This window comes from Myotis daubentonii, chromosome 1, assembly GCF_963259705.1.
Source record: "Myotis daubentonii chromosome 1, mMyoDau2.1, whole genome shotgun sequence".
Classification (NCBI taxonomy): Eukaryota; Metazoa; Chordata; class Mammalia; order Chiroptera; family Vespertilionidae; genus Myotis; species Myotis daubentonii.
This window is the reverse complement of record NC_081840.1, coordinates 99,474,777-99,495,039: the sequence shown is the minus strand read 5'-3', so window position 1 is coordinate 99,495,039 and position 20,263 is coordinate 99,474,777. Positions and strand designations below refer to the sequence as shown.

General features: G+C 38.8%; 1 protein-coding gene across 14 annotated transcripts in view; it reads left to right on the top strand.

Moving 5' to 3' along the window:
* Window positions 1-20,263, top strand: part of ZNF438 (zinc finger protein 438) — a 221,356-nt gene that overhangs the window by 157,781 nt on the left and 43,312 nt on the right. Inside the window, exon 1 of one of the 14 annotated variants that reach the window (XM_059712304.1) lies at window positions 5,838-5,924. The exons of the other annotated variants lie outside the window; for them this stretch is intronic. The gene's annotated coding sequence lies outside the window, so the exon portion shown is untranslated. Of the gene's footprint in view, window positions 1-5,837; window positions 5,925-20,263 lie in introns of those variants that run through there. 14 annotated transcript variants of the gene reach the window in all.

Below are 20,263 nucleotides of genomic sequence, written 5' to 3'. Positions count from 1 at the left end.
CTATATTACATTGTTTTGAACATGTGCTTATTGAATTGTGTTTTAATTTCTGAGAATTGCCATTTAAAATAGAACTTTGTAAACAGAATGGGGAAATGTTTGAGGTTCGAGGCAGTTGTAGTTAAGAGCAGAACCCAGTCCTGGCTGGCGTTACTAAGGGATTAGAGCGTCAGCCCACACACCAAAGGGTCAAGGGTTCGATTCCCAGTAAAGGGCATGTACCTGGGTTGCAGGTTCACTCCCTGCCCTAGTCTAGACCAAGAGTGGGAGGCAACTGGTTGATGTGTCTCTTTCACATAGATGCTTCTTTCTCTCTCTCCCCTCCCTCCCTCTCTCCCTTCCACTCTCTCTGAAAAAGCAACAGGAAAATATCCTTGGGTGAGGATTATTAATAAACAAAAGAGCAGAACCCAGTGCCTGTCCTCAGCCTCAGCTCCACCATTTACTAGCACTGTGAGGTTAGTTAAATTACTTAATCTCTCTGTACCTAGTTCCTTATACATAGAATGGTGATCATAAAACACTCATCCCCAGGTTGTGGTAAGAAATAAATTAGCACACACAAAATGCTTAGAACACTATTTACAGCATAGTAAACTCAAAATAAATGTTAGTTGCTGCCCCTGTTATACCAATAAAATAGCTCCCCAACTCCCGCCTGAAAATTAAGATGTTATAAGTGAGTTTGGGTGGGTGGTTGTGGATTTTGTTTGTCATTTGGCCTTAATGAGATTTACTAAAGAGTTGGTATGTCAGGAAATAGCAAACTCTGACTCTCAGACCAAATTGGGCCTGTTTTTACATGGTTTGCAAGCTAAGAATGGTTTTTACATTTCTGAATTATTGGGACAGGGGGAAGGAGGTAGGAATCCAAAGAGGATAATATTTTGTGACACGTGAAAATTACATAAAATTCAAATTTTAGTATCCATAAATAAAAATATTTTTATTAGTACATAGCCACATCTTGTTATGTCTGATAATGTTGTTTTAGGTAGTACATCTACAAGGTAAAATATTCAAAAGATTTACAAAAGAGTATACAGTGGAAAGTTTCTCCCTTCCAAATGTGCCTACTGATTCTTCTCTTTCCAGAGGCAGCCACCCGTAGCAGTTTCTTATCCTTTGAAATTGTCATTTTATTTTTATATTACTTTATTTAGTTAGACTGAATTAATACCCTTCCCAGTCATTTATAGTGAAACTGAGTGCTTAGTGAATTTATAGCAACAGTCTTAAATATTGTATACCAAAATGAGAAAAGATTTCCCAATAATTATATTTCAGTTTTGGATTTCATGCTGTGTGATTGTTAGAGGATATAATCTGTAGGTGTACAATCTGCCAGAGTTTTAGATACTCAAAATATAATTGAATGTTCCCAGAAGAAGCCCCACAAGGCCCTGCATGCCTCAGAGCAATGCCTCCCATCCGCCCTCATGCCTGTCTGCTTGTCTCAAAAGTCATGAGTCTGTATAAATGGCTTTGCTGCTTTAATCTCAAAGCTAATGGAAGGGTTTACAGCCAGTCTCTGATATGCCTGCAGTCGTTTTAATCTGGAACTACTTCGGTTAATTTTATTCCCTCAACGCAACTTTGATAGTGCCAGAGCCTGGGGAGTAGGGTTGAGTAAGGGTGGCTGAAGTGGCAGTGCATGAAGGGGGCAGGATGGGGGCTACTCACCCCTGCCTGAGCCAACTTGGAGCTAAGAAGATTTTATTTATTGAAGTACTTTCCCTGTAACACTGGGTCTTTTGTCAGCTGCTAGTATTAAGGTAGCCTGAACAAAGATTACCTAGAAACCCCCTGCCTCTATGATGCACTCAACAGAGAACATAGGATGGCTTGTATTTGGGGAAATCGAAAGTGCTATATTGATAGCCTATGGCCTGAGGAACCTTAAGCTGATAATTCCTATTTATAGGCAGTATTTATTTTGACCAAATGATGTTCCTCAAAAACATACACAAAAGTACATACAGACCAAGAGACATATGAAACATACTCAAAGTCACTAATCATCCGAGAGATGCAAATCTAAATGACAATGAGGTACCATCTCACACCTACCTGTCAGATGGCTATCATCAACAAACGACAAGTGTTGGCAAGGATGTGGAGAAAAAGGAGCCCTCATGCACTGCTGGTGGGAATGCAGACGGGTGCAGCCACTGTGGAGAACAGTATGGAGTTTCCTCAAAAAACTAAAAATGGAACTCCCATTTGACCCAGTGATCCCATTTCTAGGAATATATCCCAAGAAACCAGAAACACCAATCAGAAAGGATATATGCACTCCTATGTTCATAGCAGCACAATTTACCATAGCTAAGATTTGGAAACAGCCTAAGTGCCATCAGCAGATGAGTGGATTAGAAAACTGTGGTACATCTACACAATGGAATACTATGCTGCTGTAAAAAGGAAGGAACTCCTACCGTTCACAACAGCATGGATGGACCTGGAAAGCATTATGCTAAACAAAATAAGCCAGTCAGAAAAAGATAAATATCACATGATCTCACTCATTTATGGAATATAATGAACAACATAAACGGATGAACAAAAATAGATCCAGAGACAGAGAAGCATCGATCAGACAGTCAAACCTCAGAGGGAAGGTTGGGGAGGGTGTGGGAAAGGGGGAGAGATCATCCAAAGGACTTGTATGCATGCATATAAACCTAACCAATGGACACAGACACCAGGGGAGTGAGAGCATGAGCCGGGGGGTGGGAGGGCAAATGGAATTTAAGTAATTTTTTTCTTCACATGCCATTTCTCCATTTTAAATAATGCTGCCATTGTTCCCTTTTCCTCCCACTTCCTTTTTCTTTCTTTTATGACTTGTACTGATTCATCTTTTCCTTGCTCATTAGTCCCACACAGATGTAGATAATCTTTTCCTTGCCTAATTTTCCTTCCCATCCGTCTAAACTCATGATTCACCATCCTCAGCACTATCACTCCTTCAACATTTGTAAGGATTAAAATGAGCCCAACAGTCAATGTGGGTATCATTCTGATTACACAACATTACACAACACAATAAATACTTCCCAAGTTCCAGGTCGGGTGGCTTTCACTCCCACCTGGCGCCCAGGCAAGGTGTTGGTAAGTTGGTGGGAACCTGAACTACCAGAAAATCATTAAGCTTAGATGTTGTCTCTGGATCATCTTATCTTCCAAACACCTAAAGCAGTTTGAGTCTTGAAAACTTAAGCAGAAAAAGAAGCTACTGACATATTCCCTGCCCCATTTTTTTTTTCTTTTAGGTTTAAATAAATTGCAAGAGTTATAAGCAAGTCCTCAGTTGACAAAATAGCAGAAGTATTGGACAACAGAAACAAGTGAAAACAGATATGGCTCTTGGCTCAGTTGTCTTCTAATGGGACGTTTTTATAAGTTTTGTAACAGATATAGCACTTCCTGAGCAAAGATTTCATGTATGCTTATTAAACTTTCTGGTTAAGCTTTAGGTGAATGGAATTCAGGTTTTTGAGTGGTTACTCTGTTCTACTAGTCCTCTGGTTAATCATTTTGCTCTATGATAGAATGTCATAATGTTACTTGGGAAGGTTTATTGATTAACAAAAGGTACCAAAATAAATTTAACTAAGGTCATCATGTTTAATTTAATAGTATTACAATAATTGGTTTCAGATTTGCCTTCTTTCCCAGAGGACAAGATTTTTTTAGTTTTTTGATGCCTGTTTAAAGCATGAGAATGACAGGAAAATTAATGTCATGACCTTATAGCCTGTTTGTGGATTTTCCATGTGGTGCCCTAAAGGATTTAGGGAGTAGTGTACATCTAAAATAAGCCACTTGGAACAGACACATAAAAATTGGGTTAATTGGGTTCACCTAATCCTCAGCTGGTAGCACCTCAGTCAAGACACTTTTTCTTTTTAGACAAAATGGCAACTTTTTATGCTATAAAATTATCTATTTAAGCTGTACCTGTATATTCTGTAATGTCATAAAAAGAAAAACATTTTTAATAAAAGTCTAGTTTTTCAAACATGTAGTGTTTTTCCTCCTATTATTTTATATAGATGTCTTTTTAAATTAGGAAATCACTTTGTCTTTCCATTTTCATAACCAGAATGTGCTGGCACCAACTAATGGACCATGCTCCATGACACTAATACTCACTTTCTTTGACTGATGCTGGGCAGCAACACTGTCTCTTGCAGCTAACTCTTTTTCCCTTTTCTAGTCTATCAGCGACTACCCGTAATCACCCTTCCAAATCCTTGAGATTGACACTTGGTTTTTATTTTATTGTCAGGGTTTGTATATTTCAACAAAAATCAGTGTTTGTATATTCAGCTAGAGTAGAGAAAAATATCTAGGCATGCTGGAATTTTTGAAGCTTCTGGATAGTTGATTGAAAAATTCCTGTGGCAATTTTTGTAGGTGGTGTTTTTGAGGCGCTTTCATACATTTGTTGAATAAATTATACAACTTCTTTGAATCACAATTTGGTAATATTCATAAAAATTTTAAATCAACCCAGAAATTTCTTACTGTGACTTCATCCTACAGATAGACTTGTACATGCTAACAAAGATGCATAGACAAGAATGTACATTGCAGCTTTGTAAGAGCAAAAGGCTGAGAACAATCTTATTGTCAATCGTCAGGTGACTAGTTAATAAAGTGTGGTTCTATGCAATGAAATACTACACAACCTCTAAAAATAATTAAGAGGATCCGTAAGTGCTGATATGGAGAGGTCTTGAAAATATATTAGTGAAAAAAGAGTAGCATGCGTAATCTACTCTACTTTGGGGATGGGGGAAAGGGAGATAGAGCATATATCTTTACATGTTATTTGATAAACACACTGATGACTGTTTCTGAAAGTATACCTATAAAGGTGCTAAGAGTTGTTACCTTTGAGGAGGGGAATCAGGATTATAGAATGAGAGGAAGTCTTGTGCATTTTTATTTAGCTTTTTCCATGTTGGAGAGAATTATTTTATGGTAATTTAAGTGTTAGATAAATGCCATCAGACCATGGAATTTTTTAAATGTAGGTAATGCTGAAAAGGTAAATCTGTGACTAGAGTGCTCCAGGGAAAAGCTGAAAGTTTGAATTATTTTAAAAGAGGAAGAAAAATTACCAGAATCATTTGTTAAGCGGCAATTCACGCACCCACAAGGACATGGGAAATATAAAGCATGGATGAAGTTAACAGGAAATAGAACAGTGTTTTTTGTTTTTGTTTTTTTAATTGAATAATTATTGTAAAACTAATTGATGGGATTTTAATTTAATGCAGAAACTTTAGTACAGAAGGAAAAAGCTAGAGATGGGAGCAGAGCTGAGAGAGAAGTGGACCATGCTGGCCATGTTGTAAGGAGGTTAGAATGGAAGAGAGGCAGGAGGTAGTTTGTTGAAAATCCACTGGTTGGTATATGGTGATGAAACCAAAACCCTTTTTGGCCACAGGTAAGAGAGAAAAGGAATGTAAGGAGTCCAAAATAATCTTATATAAATTTGCTATAAATCTTAGTAAAAAGATAATTTTGTGACAGAATGTAGAAAAGAGAGGAGCAAGAATGGTGGAAATGTCATCATTTTAAAGTAATGAGTTAAATTCAACTGAAACACTGGCAACCACACTAAAGGGAAAAAAAATAATGACGTTCCCAATCTGTATCTATATCATGGACATGTAAATGACAGCCTCTTTATTTTATGTTATTTTACTCCTGAGTGTCATTTATTACCAAATGGTGTAATTCTTTTGTGAAACACTTTCATCTTGACCACGATGGTAACATCAATGGCCTGATCAACTTCTTCATTCTTTTAGCAGTGAGAACTCAGGCTGGAAATTCCAATAATGCTCTGTTTGATGAAGAAAGAACTGAATATTTTTCTTACATCTGTATCCTCTACATTTGAATAAGTAAGAAATGAAAGGATGCCTGTTTGCTAAAACTTGCCTAAAACTTGAGTCTTTTTTTTTTTACTAAATGCCCTGGGGCCTTTTAACAGAAAAGTGGCATTGTCAACAAATTGGATTTATAGGTAATGTTGGGAATCTTTGTTTCTTAGGACTTGGTACATATGGGTAGTGACACAGAAAACAATTTTGTTGTATTTGAAAAACCCCAAGCCTAACTAGAGAAACTGAAGAAACTAGAAAAATTTTTACATTTACATAATTTTTAAATCATTTTAGGAATTGTTCAGTCCTTCTAAAAATACAACCAGGCAATCTGTAGCAATCACAGGAAATTCACTGCTGGAAAAAATTAATTTAGTCAATGTTCCATCAGTTTGAGTTATGGAACAGTATAGCAATGGCAAAATTAATAAGACGTTGCTTCAGATTTTAAAATTACTATTTATTTTTTAAATGATTCAGAAACTTATCTGGAAAATAAAAGATTTAAATGGTATGAAAAGCACTAGGTAGAATTGTGCAAGTATTATTTTTTCCATTTTCATGAAATATCTTTTCTCATCCCTTTACTTTCAGTCTCTGTGTGTCTTTCAATCAAAAGTGAGTCTCTTGTAGACAGCATATATAAGAGTCTTGTTTTCTTACCCATTCAGCTTTCCTATATCTTTTGATTAGCACATTTAACCATTTCCATTTGAAGTAATTACTGACAGATAGATAGATAGATATTTACTAGAGGCCCAGTGCACAAAAATTTGTGTACTCAGGAGGGTCGCTCAGCCCGGCCTGTGCCCTCTCGCAGTCTGGGATTCCTCAGGGGATGACCACCAGCTGGCTTAGGCCCACTCCCCGGGGAATTGGGCCTAAGCTGGCAGTCAGACATCCCTCTGGCAGACCGGGAGCCCTCGGGGGATGTCCACTTGACAGCAGGGAGCAGGCCTAAGCTGCAGTCGGACATCCTTAGCGCTGCTGAGGATGTGGGAGGGGCTCCCACCACCACCGCTGTACTGGCAGCTGGCAGCCTGGCTTGTGGCTGATCAGAGCTCCCCCTGTGGGAGCACACTGACGACCAGGGTGCAGCTCCTCCATTGAGCATCTGCCCCCTGGTGGTCAGTGTGTATCATAGTGACCAGTGATTCCCAGTTGTTCTGCTCTTAGGGTCAATTTGCATATTACCCTTTTATTATATAGGATTTAGGCCTGGTGCATGGGTGGGGGCTGGCTGGTTTGCCCTGAAGGGTGTCCTGAATCAGGGTGGGGGTCCCGTTGGGGTGCCTGGCCAGCCTGGGTGAGGGGCTGAGGGCCATTTTCAGGCTGGCCAAACCCCCTTCAGGGAGGGGGGGTCCTGCTGGGGTGCCTGGCCAGCCCGGGTGAGGGGCTGATGGCTGTTTGCAGGCTGGCCACAGCCCCTTCAGGTTGGGGGTCCCCACTGGAGTGCCTGGCCATCCTGGGTGAAGGGCTGATGGCTATTTGCAGTCTGGCCACAGCCCCTTTAGGGTGGAGGTCCCCCCCTGGGGTGCCTGACCAGCCTGGGTGAGGGGCTGATGGCTGTTTGCAGGCTGGCCACAGCCCCAAGCCACCCAAGCTCCCAGTGGAGGCTGGCCAGAAGCAGGTGCCTGGGATTTATTTAGCTTCTATAATTGAAACTTTGTTGCCTTTTGCAGAGGCCACAGCTGGCCAGGGCAGGCAGGAAGCTTGGCTTCCTCCATTGCCGGGGCAAACAAGCCTCCTGCTTGCTCCAGTTCCATGGCTGCAGGCCGCCATCTTGGTTGGGTTAATTTGCATATAATCGCTCTGATTGGCTGGTGGGCGTGCTTGGGCATAGCGAAGGTATGGTCAGTTAGCATCTTTGTCTTTTATTAGTGTAGATTGCCATTTTGTTTTTCATATTTTTTAACTTATTTTTATTCTTTTTCTTAAAGAAGACCCTTTAACATTCCTTGTAATATTGGTTTGATGGTGATGAATACCTTTAGCTTTTTTTGTCTGGGAAGCTCTTTATCTGTTCTTCAATTCTAAATGATAGCTTTTCCAGGCAGAGTAATCCTGGATGTAAGTGCTTGGTTTACATCACTTTGAATATTTTGTGCCAATCCTTTCTATCCTGAAAAGTTTCTGTTGAGAAATCAGCTGACAGTTTTATAGAAGTTCCCTTGTAGGTAACTTATTGCTTTTTTCTTGCTGCTTTTAAGATTCTCTTTGTTTTTTACCTTTGACATTTTAATTATGATGTGTCTTGGTGTGGGCCTTTTTGGGTTCATCTTGTTAGGGACTCTCTGCTACCTGGGCTTGTATGTCTATTTCCAGGTTAGGGAAGTTTTCTGTCATTATTTTTTTCAAATAGATTTTCAATTTCTTGTTCTCTCTCTTATTTTTCCAGCACCCCCATGATGTGAATTTCAGTACAGTTAAATTTGTTGCAGAGGCTCCTTAAACTGTCTTAATTTTTTTTTTTGGATCTTTTTTCTTTTTGCTGTTCTAATTGGGTGTTTTCTGTTTCCTTATCTTATAAATCAGTGGTTTGATCCTCTTCATGTGCTCTACTGTTGATTCACTGTAATATATTCTTCAATTGAGTAACTGTATTCTTCATTTCTGACTGGCACTATTTTAGGTTTTCTATCTCCATTGTTTTCTATCTTTTTCACTTCTCACTGTGTTGATCTGTTCTTCCCCTATGTTTGTTGAACATTAGTAGAACAGTGTTTTGAACTCTGCATCTACTAGATTGCTTGTCTCCATGTTGTTTAGTTTGTTTTCTGGAGTTTTATTTTGTTCTTTTATTTAGACCATGTTTCTTTGTCTCCTCACTTTGGCTGCCTTCCTGTGTTTGTTTCTGTGTATTAACACGTTAAGCACCCAGCCTGTTTTGTCTTTGGGATGGAAAGTATGTTAGTCACCGGTGACTGACAGGGTGCTTAATATGTTAAGTAGAACTTTTATGTCTCCCAGTGTTGATAGAGTGGCCTTATGAGGTATATGTCCTGTAGAGCCCAGTGGTCACCCAAGCTGGGCTCTCCAGGTACACCTTCCACGTAGGCTGTATGCACCCTCCTTTAGGAGTTGAGCCTTAATTGTTATTGGCACATCAGTGGGAGGGATTTACCTCCAGGCCAATGGCTGCAAGGACTGCTTGTGGACCACCTTGGAGGATCTGCTTTGAAAGGCTGAACCCACAGAGCAGGACTTGCTTCAGCAAGGCTCTGTTGCCCACTAATCCACCCTTGAGTATGTCACTCACGGAGATGGTTTGGTAGTGCTTTGATGTGGTATGAAGATGTCAACCAGGTGTGCTGGCCCTGGGGCATCCCAGGAGGTACAGGCCAAGATGAGCAACCACCTGTGCCTGCTTAGGACCAATAAGCATGAACTACAAAGCAATCTGTAAATGGCTGCTACTTGTGCTGGGCTTGGAGGTGCCCAGGAGTGGCCAAGCTGTGAGCCAAACCTGGCTGCTGCTAGTGTCGGGCCTGGGGCCATTTAGCAAGGGGTATGAGGCATACTGAGTCCCAGTGCTGCTTTTTGTGGTTTGTGAACCTTTGAGAGATTTTAGGAAAATCAAAAGCATGAACTAAGATGGGCAATTTGTATGGAAGTGACTTGGTTGGGTCTGAGAATTGAGTGGGGTAGGGTCTCAGTGAATCACCAGGGTCAGGGAACTATGTTAACCTGGTTGCTAGAGACTCAGATATGGTGCCTGCCTGCCGGTTCTGTGGGGGGAGAGTTCAGTAAAGGAACAATGGCCTCTGTAAGCACTCTTTTCTGGGAGAAAGATGTTACTCCAATCCTTGTCCTGATGGCAGACACTTCAGATCCTCCTTGTATGTTCCTGGTGCCTTTCAATCTTCCATTCCAGTGCTGAATCCCAGAGTGAATGAGTCTGAGTAAGTCCATGCATGAGCCCTTTAAGAGGAACACCTGGGACTCCAGAGCCTTCCATCTTACTCAGCCACAATCCCTGCTCATTTTCACATCCAGAAGTTATAGGGACTTCTCTTCCTAGCACTGGAACCCTGGGCTGGTGGACCTGGTGTGGGCCTGGTTCCCCTCTCTCCTCAGGGGAAGCCTCCACACCTAAGGTATCCCTCCCATTTTAATTGACTTACGTGGGTGAAGGACTATCCTGTTTTGAGTTTTCACCCTTCCTACCATTCTCAATGTAGCTTCTTTCATATTTCCTTAGTTACAGGACTTCTGTTCAGGTAGACTTCAGAAGGTTCTCAATAACAGTTGTTCTGTAGCTTAGTTGTGGGAGAATGCAAGGTACCATGTTTACCTATTCTGCCCTCTTGACCAGAAGCTCTCGCCCTTTGGGAAAACTGAGATAGCAAAAAAATTAAAGGACTTGTCCAAAGTCACACAGTAAAAAGTTTCAGTTATAAAGGTACATCTCCGAGCCCGGTTGTTGGTGGTGATGGTGGTGCAGGATGCAGCCAATCGATGTTTCTCTCTCACCAATGTTTCTATCTCTCTATCCTTCTTCTTTCCTGTCTCTCTAAAATAAATTTTTTTAAAAAAGGTACATCTCTGAGCAGCGTGACTTTGAGGCTCAGACTCGCTGCAGGGAGCAACATGAGCACCCTGACATAGCCATCATGCTGTCTAGGGGAAGTTAGACCTGAATTGTGTCTACAGGAGGGGCCACACCCTGGATTTCGGGGCCAGCAGAGATATCAGGCAGGCACAACCACCAGTGAATCTGAGAGAGCCTTTATTTTCTGGAGGAACTTTTGGTGGAGGGCTGACAGAAACTGGACAGTGGGGCTTGGGAAGGAGGATTGGTCTTGCCCAACCTGTGGAAAAACTGTTTCTGCCCTACCCTGCAGTGACCCCAAGACAAGGGGGAATAGGTCTGGGCTGGAAAATCTGCACTCCTGCAGCTGGGTCTGGTAGCGTGGGGGTCTCAGATACTTGGTCTGGTCACAGAGCAGGTGGAGGTCCTGCTGAGTGGGAGCCAGTGGCATTGAAAGGTTTGAGTGCCAAGTGGGGCTGATTTTTTATTTTTTTATTTTTTTTATCCTCTCCTGCTTGAAGGGACAGTGAGGAGATGCCAGCAAGCCAGGTATAGCTGAGACACTGGAAGGAGAGGAATTACCTGCCCCGCCCTCCCCCATCCCTCCATCCCACCTACAAGCTATGGGAACCAGATCCAATGTAAGTTAGTTCAAGGTTTCCTGGCCAAGACCAAGATTCCTCCAAAGAGCCCAGTTCAACAAGGGAAGGAAGAGCAGCTCCAAACAGGGACATTCAAGGTGTGAGTCCCAAAGCAGACCCAGCCTCTGGGCTGTGGGGGATCCACCCTTTGATCTACTTATGACTCTGCCCTGCTGAGCTTAAGTCAAGTTGTCCAGGATGAGACAGGGACATAGACTCACATTGACCTGCACCAGAGAAGCTCCCAGGAGGCCCAGGAACAACATACAAGGAGCCAGAATGAGCAACATCAGAGCAAAATCCAGCAAGTTCCACAAATAGGTCCAAAGTTGTTTTTTGTTTTTTCTTGCCTCTCTTTTTTCTTTTATATCTCTTATTTATCTTTTTATTCTATTTTTTCTGTCTTTCTCTTTTTAAAATTATTTTTACTTTTTCTTATTTTATTCTACTTTTTCCTTTTCTCTTGTCTTTTCTGTTTTTATTTTCCTGTTCTATATTTTAACTTATTCATTAGTATTACATTTTAAAATTCTTATTATTTAATTTTTTTTTATTCTTATTATAATTCTTTTCCTTCTTTTCCTTCATATTGGCTCTTTCCGCCCCCCCCCCCCCCCTGTAATTCTTCTTGTGTCTTTTAGTATTTTTATGTCTTTCTTTCCATTTTCTTTTTCAGTCTTTCTTGTTGTTTTCATGTTTTTCAGTTGGTTTTATTTTGTCCTGTTTTGTTCTGTCAGCACCTATATAACAGCTGGCATGACATGGTCGGGATTGAGTCTTACAGTTAGCAACCCTAAGGACTGAGACCACCCTTGAATGGTACAAAAGTAGTTAAGACCAAAATACAACTAAAGGGTCCACACAAGGAACATTCCTAGAGCATTCTACTCAGAAGATCAAGGAGACTACACCACTGTGTCCCACAATAAGGCCACTTCGTCAAGACTGGGAGGCATAGCAGTCTTATCCAGTTCAAAGAAATGAACACAAAGAAACAACAAAAATAGGGAAATAAAGAAACGGGCCCACAAATGAAAGAACAGAAGGAATCTCCAGAAAAAGAGCTAAGTGAAATGGAGGCAAGCAATTTATCAGAAACAGAGTATAAAGTAATGGTTTTTAGAATGCTCACTAGCATGAAAAACAACATAGAAACATTGAAAAAGAATCAGTCAGAAATGAAGAATGAAATAGCTGAAGTAAAAAATACACTGGAAGGAATTAACAGTAGGTTAGAAGAAACAGAGGATCAAATCAGTGAATTGGAAGACAAGATAGAATAAATATCACTCAATCAGAGCAACAAAAAGAATAAAAAGCATGAGGACAGTTTAAGGGAACTTTGGGACAATGTGAAACAGAATAACATACACATCATAGGGATTTCCAGAGGGGGAAGAAATTGAGCAAGGGATAGAGAAACTGTTTGCAGAAATAATGATAGGAAATTTCCCAAATCTGGTGAATAAAAAAGTCATACAAGTTCCAGAAGCACAGAGCGCCCCAAGCAAGATGAATCAAAGAGACCCAAACCAAGACATATCATAATTAAAATGGCAAATGTTAAAGACAAAGAGAGAATCTTAAGGGCAGGAAGACAGAGACAGTTACCTTCAAGGGAACTCCCATAGGCTGTCAACTGATGTCTCAACAGAAACTCTACAGGCCAGAAGAGAATGGCATGATGTTTTTAAAGTAATGAAAAGCAAGGATCTGAAACAAAGACTATGCTCTCTAGCAAGGCTATCATTCAAAATTGAAGGTGAAATAAAGACCTTCCCAAACAAAAAAATAAAGCTAAAGGAGTTCATTACCACCAAACCAGCATTGCATGAAATGTTAAAGAAACGGCTCTAAGAAGAAATAGAGTAGCATAGGCATGAAGAATAAAAATGGCAATAAATAAGTACCTATCAATAATAACCTTAAATGTAAATGGATTAAATGTTCCAATGAAGAGACCTAGGGTAGCTGAATGGATAAGAAAGCATGGCCTATATATATACTGTCTTTAAGAGACCCACCTCAGAAAAAAAGAGTCACACCGGATGAAAGTGAAGGAATGGAAAAGAATTTTCCAAGCAAATGAAAACAAAAAAAAAGCAGAGGTAGCAATTCTTAAATCTGACCAAATAGACCACAAAACAAAGGCTATAAACAAGACAAAGTAGGTCAATACATAATACTCCAGGGATTGATCCAAAAAAAGGATGTAACCCTGGTAAACATATATACATCTAATATAGGTACACCTAAATATATATTAAAAAAAAAACTATTGGAGGACTTTAAAGAAGATATCAACACCAAACAGTCATAGTAGGGGACTTTACCACCCACTGACATCACTGGATAAATGTTCCAGACAAAAAAATCAACAAGCAAACAGCAACCTTAAGCAATACACTAGTTCAGATGGATTAATTGACAATTACTGAACATTTCACCCCAAAGCTGCAGAATATACATTCTTCTCAAGTGCACATGGGACAGTCTCAAAGATAGACCACATGTTAGGACACAAAATAAGTCTCTACAAGCTTGAGAAAATTGAAACCATGTAAAGCATCTTGGATCACAATGGTATGAAACTAGAAACAAAATACAAAAAAAAACCCAAAACACTCAAAAACATTCAAGCACATGGAATTAAACAAAGAATGGGTTACCAATGAAATCAAGGAAGTAATTAAAAACTTCTGGGGAAAAATATGAACACACAACAACCCATAATCTATGGGACAAAGCAAAAACAGTTCATATAGGGAAGTTCATAGCATTACAGGCTTTCCTAAAGAAACTAGAAAAATCTCAGATAAACTATTTAACCCTACAGCTAAAAGAACTAGAAAGAGAAAAAGAAGAAAAGCTCAGAGTAAGAAAAAGGAAGGAAATAATAAATATCAGAGGGAAAATAAATGACAGAGAAAAATAACAATATAAAAGATCAATGAAACCAAGAGCAATTTCATTGAAAAGATAAACAAGATTGATGAAACTTTATCCAGACTCATCATAAGCCAAAGAGAAGACCCAAATAAATAAAATCAGAAATGAAAGCATTAAAGAAACAACGGACGCCACAGAAATATAAAGAATTGTAAGAAAGTATTATGAACTATGTTCAAACAAATTTAACAACCTGAGCAAAATGGGCAAATTACTAGAAACATACAATCTACCAAAACTTAATCATGAAGAAACAGAAAACCTGAATGGGCCAATAATAACTAGTGAAATTGAATCAGTAATCAAAAAACTCTAAGCAAACAAAAGTCCTGTACTGGATGGCTTCACAGGGGAGTTTGGTTTTTTTTTTAATTTAAATTCTTTATTGTTTAAAGTATTACATGAGTCTCCTTGTCCCCCATTAACCTCTCCCCGGCCACCCCTACCTCCCAGCACAAGCCCTCACCCCCTTCCTGTCTAAGTCCATTGGTTATGCTCTTATGCATACATACAAGTCCTTTGGTTGATCTCATACAGTCTGTTCGATGCTTCTATGTCTCTGGTTCTATTTTTATTCATCAGTTTATATTGTTCATTATATTCCACAAATGAGTGAGATCATGTGATATTTATCTTTCTCCGACTGGCTTATTTCACTTAGCATAATGCTATCCAGTTCCATCCGTGCTGAAGCAAATGGTAAGAATTTTTTTTTTACAGCAATTTATAGAATTCTGTTGTGGAGATATACCACAGTTTTCTAATCCACTCATCTGCCGATGGGCACTTAGGCTGTTTCTAAATTAAATTTTAGCTATTGTAAATTGTGCTGCTATGAACATAGGGGTACATATATCCTTTCTGATTGATGTTTCTGTTTCCTTGAGATACATTCCTAGAAGTGGGATTACTGGGTCAAATGGAAGTTCCATTTTTAATTTTTTGAGGAAACGCCATACTGTTTTCCACAGTGGCTGCACCAGTCTGTATTCCCACCAGCAGTACAAGAGGGTTCCTTTTTCTCTGCATCCTCGCCAGCACTTGTCATTAGTAATTTGTTGATGATAGCCGTTCTGACAGGTGTGAGATGGTACCTCATTGTCATTTTGATTTGCACCTCTTGGATGATTAGTGACTTTGAGCATGTTTTCATATGTCTCTTGCCCTAATGTATGTCCTCTTTTTAAAGGTGTCTATTTAGGTCCTTTGCCCATTTTTTGATTGGATCATTTATCTTCCTTTTGTTAAGGAATTTATGAGTTGTCTATAAATTTTGGAGATTAAACACTTATCAGAGATAACATTGGCAAATATGTTCTCTCATGCAGTGGGCTTTCTTATTGTTTTATTGATGGTTTCTTTTGCTGTGCAGAAGCTTTTTATTTTGATGTAGTCCCATTTGTTTATTTTCTCCTTAGTTTCCTTTGCCCTAGGAGCTATATCGGTAAAGATATTACTATGACATACTGTATGTCTGATAATTTGCTGCTTATGGCTTCTAAGCTCTTTATGGTTTCCCATCTTTATCCATTTTGAGATTATTTTTGTGTATGGTGTAAGTTGGTGGTCTGGTTTCATTTTTTTGCAAGTATCTGTCCAATTTTCCCAGCATCATTTATTGAAGAGGCTGTCTTGACTTCATTGTATGCTCTTGCCTCCTTTGTCAAATATTAATTGAACATAATGGCTTGGGCCAGTTCTGGGTTCTCTGTTCTGTTCCATTGGTCTATATGTCTGTTCTTGTGCCAGTACCAGGGAGTTTTGAGAATAGTGGCTTTGTAATATAGCTTGAAATCTGTTATTGTGATCCCTCCAACATTGTTCTTCTTTCTCAAGATTACTGCAGCTATTCGGGGTCTGTTTTTACTCCAGATGAATTTTTGGAGAGTTTGTTCTAGGTCTTTGAATAATGCTGTTGGTATTTTAATGGGGATTACATTGAATCTATAGAATGCTTTGGGTAGTATGGACATTTTAATGATATTGATTCTATCAATCCATAAACATGGTATATTCTTTCATTTGTTTATATCTTCCTCTATCTCTTTTTTCAGCATCCTTTAATTTTCTGAGTACATGTCCTTTAACTCCTTAGTTAAATTTATTCCTTGGCATCTTAATATTTTTGTTGCAATGGTAAATGGGATTGTCTTTTAGTTTCTCTTTCTGTGAATTCATTTTTGGTGTATAAAAAAGCCATAGATTTCTTGGTGTTAATTTTGTATCCTGCTACATTGCTGAATTCATTTATTAAGTCTACTAGTTTATTGATGGGGTCTTTAGGGTTTTCGATGTACAATATTATGTCATCTGTGAATAATGACATTTTTACTACTTCTTTTCCAATTTTGATGCCTTTTATTTCTTCTTGTCTGGTCGCTATGGCTAGCACTTCCAGTACTATGTTGAACAGGGGTGGTGAAAGTGGGCATCCCTGTCTTGTAGCAACAAAGGAAATGGTTTTAGTTTTTGCCCATTGAGTATGATGTTGGCTGTAGTTTGTCATATTTGGCCTTTATCATGTTGAAATATGCTCCCTCTATTCCCACTTTACTGAGAGTTTTTATCAGAAAAGAGTGTTGGGTTTTGTCAAATGCCTTTTCTGCATCAATTGATATGATTATGTGATTTTTGTCTTTCAGTTTGTTTATGTGATGTATCACATTTATTGATTTGTGGATATTGTACCAGCCTTGCATACCTAGAATAAATTCCACTTGGTCATGTTGTATGATCTTCTTAATGTAATGCTGGATTTGATTTGCTAGAATTTTGTAGAGGATTTTAGTATCTATGTTCATCAGGGATATTGACCTGTAATTCTCTTTCTCTATAGTGTCTTTATCTGGTTTTGGGTTTACAGTAATGCTGGCTTCATAGAAAGAGCTGTAAGTGTACCTTCCTCTTTGATTTTTTGGAATAGTCTGAGAAGGATAGGTTTTAGTTCTTTGGATGTTTGGTAAAACTCCCATAGGTGAGTTTTATGAGGTCATCATTGTCCTAACTCTACAACCAGATAAAAAGACTACAAAGAAAGAAAATTACAGACCTTTATTCCTGATGAACATAGATGCTAAAATCCTCAACAAAATATTAGTAAATTGGATTCAGCAATACATTGAAAAGATCATACCCTATGACAAAGTGGAATTTAATGTGGGGATGCAAGGCTGGTAGAATATTCACAAACCAATAGATGTTATACATCACATAAACAAATGGAGGATAAAAATCACATGATCATATCAATAAACACAGAAAAAGCATTTGACAAAATCCAGCACCAATTTTTGATAAAAACTCTTAGCAAAGTGGGAATACAGGGATAATACCTCAACATATAAAAGCCATATATGACAAACTTACAGCCAACATCATACTCAATGGGCAAAACTAAGATCAGGAACAAGACAAAGATGTCTGCTTTCACATAGTACTAGAAGTCCTAACCACAGCAATCAGACAAGAAGAAAAAATAATAGGCATTTAAATTGGAAAGGAGGAAGTAAAACTATCATTATTTTCAGATGCCATGATATTGTACATAGAAAACCCTAAATATTCCTCCAAAAAAATACTAGATTTAATTTAAAAAATTCAACAACGTAGCTGGTTACAAAATTAACATCCAGAATCAATGACATTTCTATATACCAATAATGAACTCTCAGAAAGATAAACTAATATATATATATATATATATATATGTATATATATATATATATATATATATATATATATATATATCCCATTTATCAATGCTACAGAAAAAAATAAGGTACCTAGGAATAAACTTATCCAAGGAGGTAAAAGACCTGTATTCAGAAAACTATAGGACATTGAAAAAAAAAAAAGCGGAAGATACAAACAAGTGGAAGAATATATGTGTTCATGGATTGGAAGTATTAACATTATTAAATTGTCCATACTACCCAAAGCAATCTATAGATTAATCACAATACCCAATAAAATACTAATGGCATATTTCACAGATTCAGAAGAAATATTATGGGTGGTGGGAGGGGGCACCCCGCGCGGGGATATCGAGGAACTCAAAGCTGGTGCTGGGCCTCTCAGTGGTGCTGACGGTGGCCACCGTGGTCGGTGTGCATCTGAACCAGTGGCAGGACCGGTAGAGGCTTCGTGACAGAGTGATCAGAGACATTGAGAGGCAAAATCAGAAAAAAGAAAACATTCGTCTTTTGGGAGAACAGGTTCTTTTGACTGAGCAACTTGAAGCCGAAAAAGAGAAGATGTTATTGGCAAAGGATCTCAAATAACATGACTTGAAATGAATGTGAAATACTGATGGGACAGATAGTGTTGAATGTGTATGTGCATGTGAGTGTGTTGATGGAGAATAGCTTAGTAAGATTTTCAACCTTTTTTGGTCACTGTCCTTTTAAACTCAATCAAAGAAAAGGACAATGGATTATACTAAATTATTACTTTAAAAGTTCATTATATCTGAGTAGAGAATAGGGCAGACACTCTCCTGAAGAGTTTTTGTTTGTGTAATCCTGATAAAAGCCTCTTTAAGCTTGGTCAGAGCTTAGGATTGTTACAAAAGCACTTCTGACCCTCTGAGAAAGAAGGGATGGATAGTAACATCCACCTAGGTAGTTTGATAAGTCGCCATGATGATGAAGCCACAAGAACCTCTACCTCAGAAGGACTGGAGGAGGGTGAAGTGGAGGGGGAGACTCTCCTGATTGTTGAATCGGAGGACCAGGCATCAGTGTACTTGTCTCATGATCAGAGTGGGGATTCTCTCAACAGTGATGAAGGAGATGTGTCCTGGATGGAGGAGCAGCTGTCCTACTTCTGTGACAAATGCCAAAAATGAATACCAGCCAGTAAGGATCTTCTCGATTCCTCCGATCTGTCAGTTTCTATGTGTTTGTTTTTCTAACCTGTGTGTGGGGGGGGGGGAGAATGTAAAATAGACCTAAATGAAAAGATAATTATTATTTTAAAAAGAAGAAGAAATATTATGAAAATTTATATGGAACCAAAAAAGATCCTGAGTAGCCGCAGCAATCTTGAGAAAGAAGAAGCAAGTTGGAGGGATCACAACACCAGATATCAAACTATATTACAAGGCCATTGTAATCAAAACAGCCTGGTACTGGCACAAGAGTAGACAATGGAACAGACCCAAACTATTATGGTCAATTAATATTTGGCAGACGAGGAAAGAGCATACAATTGAGTAAAGACAATAAGTGGTGTTGGGAAAATTGGACAGGTACATGCAAAAAAATGAAATTAGACCACCAACTTACACCATACACAAGAATAAACTCAAAATGTATAAAAGACTTAAATGTAAGTTGCAAACCTGTAAAAATCCTACAAGAAAACATAGGCAGCAAAATCTCAGACATTTCACATAGCTGTATTTTCATTGATACATCTCTTAGGGCAAGAAAAACAAAGGAAAAAATAAATGAATCGAACTACATCAAAATGAAAAGCTTCTGTACCACAAAAGAAACCATAATTAAAATAAAAAGGGATGCCTGCCCAGTTAGGCTCAATAGTTGAGCTTTGACCCATGAGCCAGGCAGTCACGGGTTCAATTCCCAGTCAGGGCACATACCCAGGTTGCAGCCTTGATCCCCAGTAAGGGGCGTGCAGGAGGCAGCTGATTGATGATCTTTCTCTCTCATCGATATTTCTATTTCTTGAACCCTCTCCCTTCTTCTCTCTCTAAAAATCAATAAAAACATTTTTTAAATAAAAAGGGAACCAACTGTATGGGAGAACATATATGCCAATGATACATCTGAGTTAATAACCAAAATATATAAAGAATTAACACAACTCAACAAAGGAAAGACGAACAATCCAATTAAAAATTGGGCAAAGGACCTGGACATACAGATGGCCAATAGACATATGAAAAAATGCTGAAAATCACTAATCATCTGAGAGATGCAAATCAAACCAACAATGAGGTACCACTTCACACCAGTCAGAATGGCTATCATCAACAGATCAAGAAACGACAAGTGCTAGCGAGGATGTGGAGAAAAGGGAATCCTTGTACACTGCTGGTGGGAACGCAGAGTGCTGCAATCTCTGTAGAAAACAATATGGAGTTTCCTCAAAAAATTAAAAATGGAACTCCCATTGGACCCAGTGATCTCACTTCTAAGAATATATCCTAAGAAATCAGAAACACCAAGTCAAAAAGAACATATGCACCCCTGTGTTCATAGCAGCGCAATTTA